The sequence below is a fragment of the Miscanthus floridulus genome, chromosome 15, assembly GCF_019320115.1.
Source record: "Miscanthus floridulus cultivar M001 chromosome 15, ASM1932011v1, whole genome shotgun sequence".
NCBI classification, from domain to species: Eukaryota; Viridiplantae; Streptophyta; class Magnoliopsida; order Poales; family Poaceae; genus Miscanthus; species Miscanthus floridulus.
The window spans coordinates 18,617,759-18,623,799 of NC_089594.1; the positions used below are offsets into that span (position 1 = coordinate 18,617,759).

Below are 6,041 nucleotides of genomic sequence, written 5' to 3' on the forward strand. Positions count from 1 at the left end.
TTTCCATTAGGGTCAATGGCATCTATGCGGACACCACTGTTTTGGTTGGTGCTCCTTTTATCTTGGGCTACTGTGTAAAATGTATTCCCATTTATCTCGTACCCTTTGTATGTGAGGATATGCCACGATGGCTGCCTAGCCAACAAATACAGTTGCTCATCAATACTCTCATCACCCTGACATTCTTTTCGCAACCAGTAGCTGAAAGTTTCCATGTGCTGATGCGTAATCCAAGCTTCAGACTTCCCTAGAAACTTGGATCGGAGCAACTCTTTATGTGTCTCGATATACGGATCCACCAAGGAGGAGTTTTGCAGAACTGTGTAGTGTGCTTTATTAAAATAATTGTCCTGCGTACCAATATATGTTTTCTTCCCTAGTGTCCCCTTTCCACTTAGTCTCCCCTCGTGTCGCGATTTAGGAATACCAATTGGGTCAAGGTTGGGAATAAAGTCAACACAAAACTCAATGACCTCCTCTGTTCCATAGCCCTTGGTGATGCTTCCTTCTGGGCGAGCACTGTTGTGAACATATTTCTTTAGGACTCCCATGAACCTCTCAAAGGGGAACATGTTGTGCAGGAACACAGGACTGAGAATGCTAATCTCCTTGACCAGGTGAACTAGGAGGTGTGTCATGATATTAAAGAAGGAAGGAGGGAACACCAACTCAAAGCTGACAAGACATTGAACCACATCATTCTATAGTTTAGCTAGATCCATTGGATCGATTGCCTTCTGAGAAATTGCATTGAGGAATGCACATAGCTTCACGGTGGCTAGACGTACATTTGGAGGTAGAATTCCTCTTAATGCAACTGGAAGCAATTGCGTCATGAGCACGTGGCAGTCATGGGACTTTAAGTTTAGGAATTTCTTTTCTGGCACATTTATTATACCCTTTATATTCGAGGAGAATCTAGATGGTACCTTGATGCTTGCTAGGCATTCAAACATGCTTTCCTTCTCTTCTTTGCTAAGAGTGTAGCTGGCAGGACTTAAGTAATGGCGTCCATCATCTGTCATCTCTGGATGTTGGTTGTCTCATTCTTTCAAACATCGTAGGTCCTGTCGTGCTTCAAGTGTGTCCTTAGGCTTCCCATACACACCCATGAAGCCTAGTAGGTTCACACAAAGATTCTTCGTCAGGTGCATCACGTCGATCGCGCTATGGACCTCTAGGACTTGCCAATAGGGTAGCTCCCAAAATATGGACTTCTTCCACATGGGTGCGTGACCGTCGGCGTCGTTCGGAACAGGTTCGCTGCCATGTGCCTTTCCAAATACTACTTTCACATCCTTGACCATATTGAGTACATCCTCACCAGTTTGGTTGCCCTGCTTGGTCTGGTGGTCTGCCTTACCTTTAAAATGCTTGCCTTTCTTTCTTAGGGGGTGATTCGTAGGAAGAAATCGACGATGGCCAAGGTACACGACCTTTCGACATTTTTTCAAGAATATACCTTTAATGTCATCGAAACAGTGCGTGCATGCATTATATCCCTTGTTTGATTGTCCTGAAATATTACTTAGAGTAGGCCAATCATTGATTGTTACGAACAACAATGCTCGCAGGTCAAAGTTCTCTTGTTTGTGCTCATCCCACACACGTACACCTGGTCTGTTCCACAAAAGTAGAAGTTCTTCAACTAGTGGCCTCAGGTACACATCGATGTCATTGCCAGGTTGCCTTGGGCCTTGGATGAGCACTGGCATCATAATAAACTTACGCTTCATGCATATCCAGGGAGGAAGGTTGTAGATACATAGAGTAACAGGCCAAGTGCTATGACTACTGCTCTGCTCCCCGAAAGGATTTATACCATCCGTACTTAAAGCAAACCTTAAGTTTCTTGCGTCATTTGCAAACTCCAAGAATTCTCTATCGATTGCTCTCCACTGGGACCCATCAACAGGGTGTCTCAACATATTGTCTACCTTATGGTATTCTTTGTGCCATCGCAATAACTTTGCATGGTGTTTGTTTCTGAACAGACGTTTTAAGCATGGTATTATAGGAGCATACCACATAATCTTGGCAGGGATTTTCTTCGTGGGACGTTCACCCTCAACATCACCAGGGTCATCTCGCCTGATCTTATACCGCGATGCATGACATACCGGGCATGCATCTAACTTCTCATACTCCTCGCCACGATAGAGGATGTAGTCATTAGGACATGCATGTATCTTCTGGATTTCTAATCCTAAAGGGTAGACTACCTGTTTTGCTTCGTACGTAGTGACGGGCAATTCGTTATCCTTCGGAAGCATCTTCTTTTGGATTTTCAGTAACTCCCCAAATCCCTTGTCAGATACACCATTCTTTGCCTTCCATTGCAGTAATTCCAGTGTGCTACCCAACTTTTTCTGTCCCGCATCACAAGTTGCGTATAGCAATTTCTTGTGATCCTCTAGCATGCGCTCGAACACAAGTTGCGTATAGCAATTTCTTGTCCTTTTCACTTTCGCATTCTCTTTGTGCGTCACAAATGGCCTGACCAAGATCATCAGCGGGCTCATCTTCTGCCACTACCTCTTCTTCAGCTTCCCCCATTGCAGTCTCATTGAAGGCACCATATTCAGCAATAATGTCATCATTGTCCCATTGTTCTTCTTCACCTTCTTCCATTACAACCCCGGTTTCTCCGTGCTTCGTCCAACAAATATAGTTTGGCATGAAACCCGACTTCAACAAGTGTGAATGAAGACTCCTTGAGCTAGCATATTCCTTCAAATTCTTACATATGGCACATGGGCAGCACATGAAACCATCGCGTTTGTTTGCCTCGGCCAAACGTAAGAAAGAATGCACGCCCTCAATGAACTCTTGGGAGCGGCGATCAGCATTGTACATCCAATGCCGGCTCATCTACATTACATGACATACATACCATATTAAAACCTAGAACATAATTAGTTAATTATACGACATGCATGCCACCACACAAGGTATTAATTTATGAAAGTCTCGCTACAATGTAGACAATCCCAACTACCACTAAAAAAACTAAAGCTAAAATGCACTTCAGCAGCTTAAGGATTTCATGACTAATCCCAACTAAAACAGACAAATCATGCGTTTGTTCAACATCTATGGGCTTCTTCCGCAGGATCACTGTCTCATCAGCCGCCGTAGCCGCCTGTGCAAGAGAGTTTTGCACGTGTTCAACATACTCTTTCTCCCAGTACCAGCCTGAACATCCAGTGCCATCCCACTGAAATTAAAACAAAAAATTAGAACTTTAATCACAATCATCATGAAAATAAGTATAAATTAACCATAATCATCAAATGCGACAAAATAACTCACATTGCGATCCGGACACTTGTAGAAGATACGGCCCTTGTTGGGACACTCCTTCCTCACCCGGTACTCCATCACAATCTTCTCCTCACACTTGCCGCATGCAATGAGAGGCAGGTCCGGCCTCAGTCGCTTTGGAACCTGATGAGAGGCCGAGGACCCGGAAGCAGTTGACATCTACTCTCTATACTCATTTTTAATATAATATAAATTTCTCATTTTATAAACAAATAAAATTAAAAAAAACTCTAAAATTCTCTATATCTCTAAACCATGAAGTGTGCTATGCATGCTAGAAATGAAAGCTGAATACTAGTTTTGAATAACTACTTTAACCTTCCTTCATCTAAATATGTAAACTTTAAAGTGATTTTGAGCTTAAATGGCTTACAAATAAAAAAAATCACCATAAAAAACCACATATATCTAGTCCACAAAATGAGATATGCTACTGATGAAACATGAGAGTATAAAGTTGGTAACCTTTAGAACCGAAGAATCGATGGAGGAATTAAAGAAACCTTGTGATTACTGGCGATGAGGAAGAAGAGAGGCCGGCGATGAAGCAAGAACACTGAGCTCGAAGTGGCTCGGGCTCGGGGAGGAAGAAGGGCTATATAGGAGGGGACCTTTAGTCCCGGTTGGAGACAGAAACTGGGACTAAAGGTCCATTTTTAGTCCCGGACGGAGCCTCCAGCCGGTAGTAGACTTTTAGTCCCGGACGGAGCTACCAACCGGGACTAAAGGTCCCCTACAGCAAAAGCCTACCGCAGTAGCCGTTGGGCAGGGACCTTTAGTCCCGATTGGAGCTACAAACCGGGACTAAACATCTCTCTAGTCCCGGGCGCGAAAAATACCGGGAATAAAGCCAAATTTCGAGCTGGATCAAAGGTCGTTTCTCTACTAGTGCTATAAAAGGCTACATAAGCTGCTACATATACAGCTTGTGCGTAAGTGACAAATAAATAATATATATTCAATTCTATGCATATATATATATATCAGTTTAAAACATACAGTATCAAATATGGAACCTAGCTTTGTAGATCTTGAGGCAAGGAACACAGCTAGCAGTGCAAACTTATTTAAAAACGGACACCTGAGGAGTGAGTATTGGTCATTTATTTGGAGAAAAAAAAAACGTAACCATTTTCCCACTTACACCAGAAAGGACACGTGGTAGAAAACTGTTAACTGTAGACAGTTGGAGCATGATGGGCTGTCGTCGGCGGGTCGCCCGCTCGCTTCTCGTAGGACCCATCAATCAGGGATGCAAGCCGCGGGTATAGCTCCCCCCGGGCCCGGGGTACCGCTTAGGGCCGATAAAATAGTAAGGGTGGGGTGTCGGAGGGCCGGTTCCCGGGGGACGATCTGCGTTAACAAAAGATGGTGCAACAATCTTCTTAATTAAACTACTCATATATAATACTATACATTCCTTTTTCTGTGGATGTGCTAAAAGCAAGTTAAAAATATTCCTTTTCTAACTATATATATAGTTTCTTATTAAATACCTCTTGTTTCCTTAATGTACGTTACAATTTATATGACTTAGTATATCTTGTTAATCCGCCACGTACTATACATGGATTAAGAGACAGTCCTTCGACTTTAATAAAGATATATAGCAGCAGACACAGTTGTCATCGTTGAAATAAACATATAATCGTCTAGTCTAACTCATTATTAGTTTAATTTAATGCTTTAAGGTTTGCCATTGAAAGAATTATATAATTATGAAATTTCCATGGGGGCTACCTAGTAACTCATATAGGTAGCCAAAGAATGAAGTCGATGAGGGCCGGGCTTTTGATTTACTATAATGAAAATATTTTCCTACAAAACAGCAGCAACGAACTAATGCAAATAGTTATACCCGCACCCGCACCATGTGTGCATGGGTAATGGATGTTGCCCTGATTTGGGTGGCCGTGGACACTTACTATGGCCGCTGCTTCCGCTGCTTCCGGTGCTTCCTGATTCGCCTTCGGTAGCCGTTGCCAGCAGGAAGACGAGGCCGTCGCCGCTGCCGTCGTCGCTGCAGACCACAAGAAGCAGCAGCAAAACTACACCAAGGACAACGGGCGACCTCGTCCAAGCATGGTAGTTGCTGCTGGTCGACATGCTGTATGCCTCCAAGAGCTATATTTAGATCGAGAAAAATACTAGTAGTACTACAGATGAGCGCACGATTTGCTAGCAGCATGGCTCCGCGCTCTTAAATTAGCAATGCCTCCAGTCATGCAGACGATAGTGGACGACTTTGACCGCGCTTTTTTGTGTGCCCGATAATATGCTTATGGATGAAAATGGGTCGGGTCGATCCGACCCATAAAAATAAGGCCAAACTGAAGGTTTCCCTCCCACCCATATCTTGAAACCCTAGCCTCTCACCGCCGCCCTCAACTTGCCGTGAAGAGACACCGACGCACGCCGATGTTCATTGCCTCGTCCAACCATACGTACGTCGACGCATGTTCGTGTACATGTTGGAACTCGACAGTAACACATGCGCGCGTGCCGTATAAAGATTGTGTGTGATATGTTGGTCCCTTCGCCAGCCATCAATATATAGCATCGTATGCATGGTTTCACCGGGTCATCTACGGGTCAACAGCTCGTCGGCCGGATATCACCGGAAAAGTGGAACTAAGTCGAGAACGGTTGGGAGAATGGCACTTGAGCACTGATAGCGCTTGTGCAACATGCACCTCTTTCGTTCTAGCTCTTGCATC

At 44.0% G+C, this 6,041-nt stretch overlaps 1 long non-coding RNA gene across 1 annotated transcript; it reads right to left on the bottom strand.

Moving 5' to 3' along the window:
• Nucleotides 1-2,915: 2,915 nt before the first annotated feature.
• On the bottom strand, nt 2,916-5,828 carry LOC136508782 (uncharacterized). The gene is made up of 3 exons (XR_010772118.1): nt 5,250-5,828; nt 3,313-4,677; nt 2,916-3,217 (listed from the first exon to the last, which is right to left on the bottom strand). It is a non-coding gene; the product is annotated as an uncharacterized lncRNA (long non-coding RNA).
• Between the last annotated feature and the right edge of the window lie 213 nt (nt 5,829-6,041).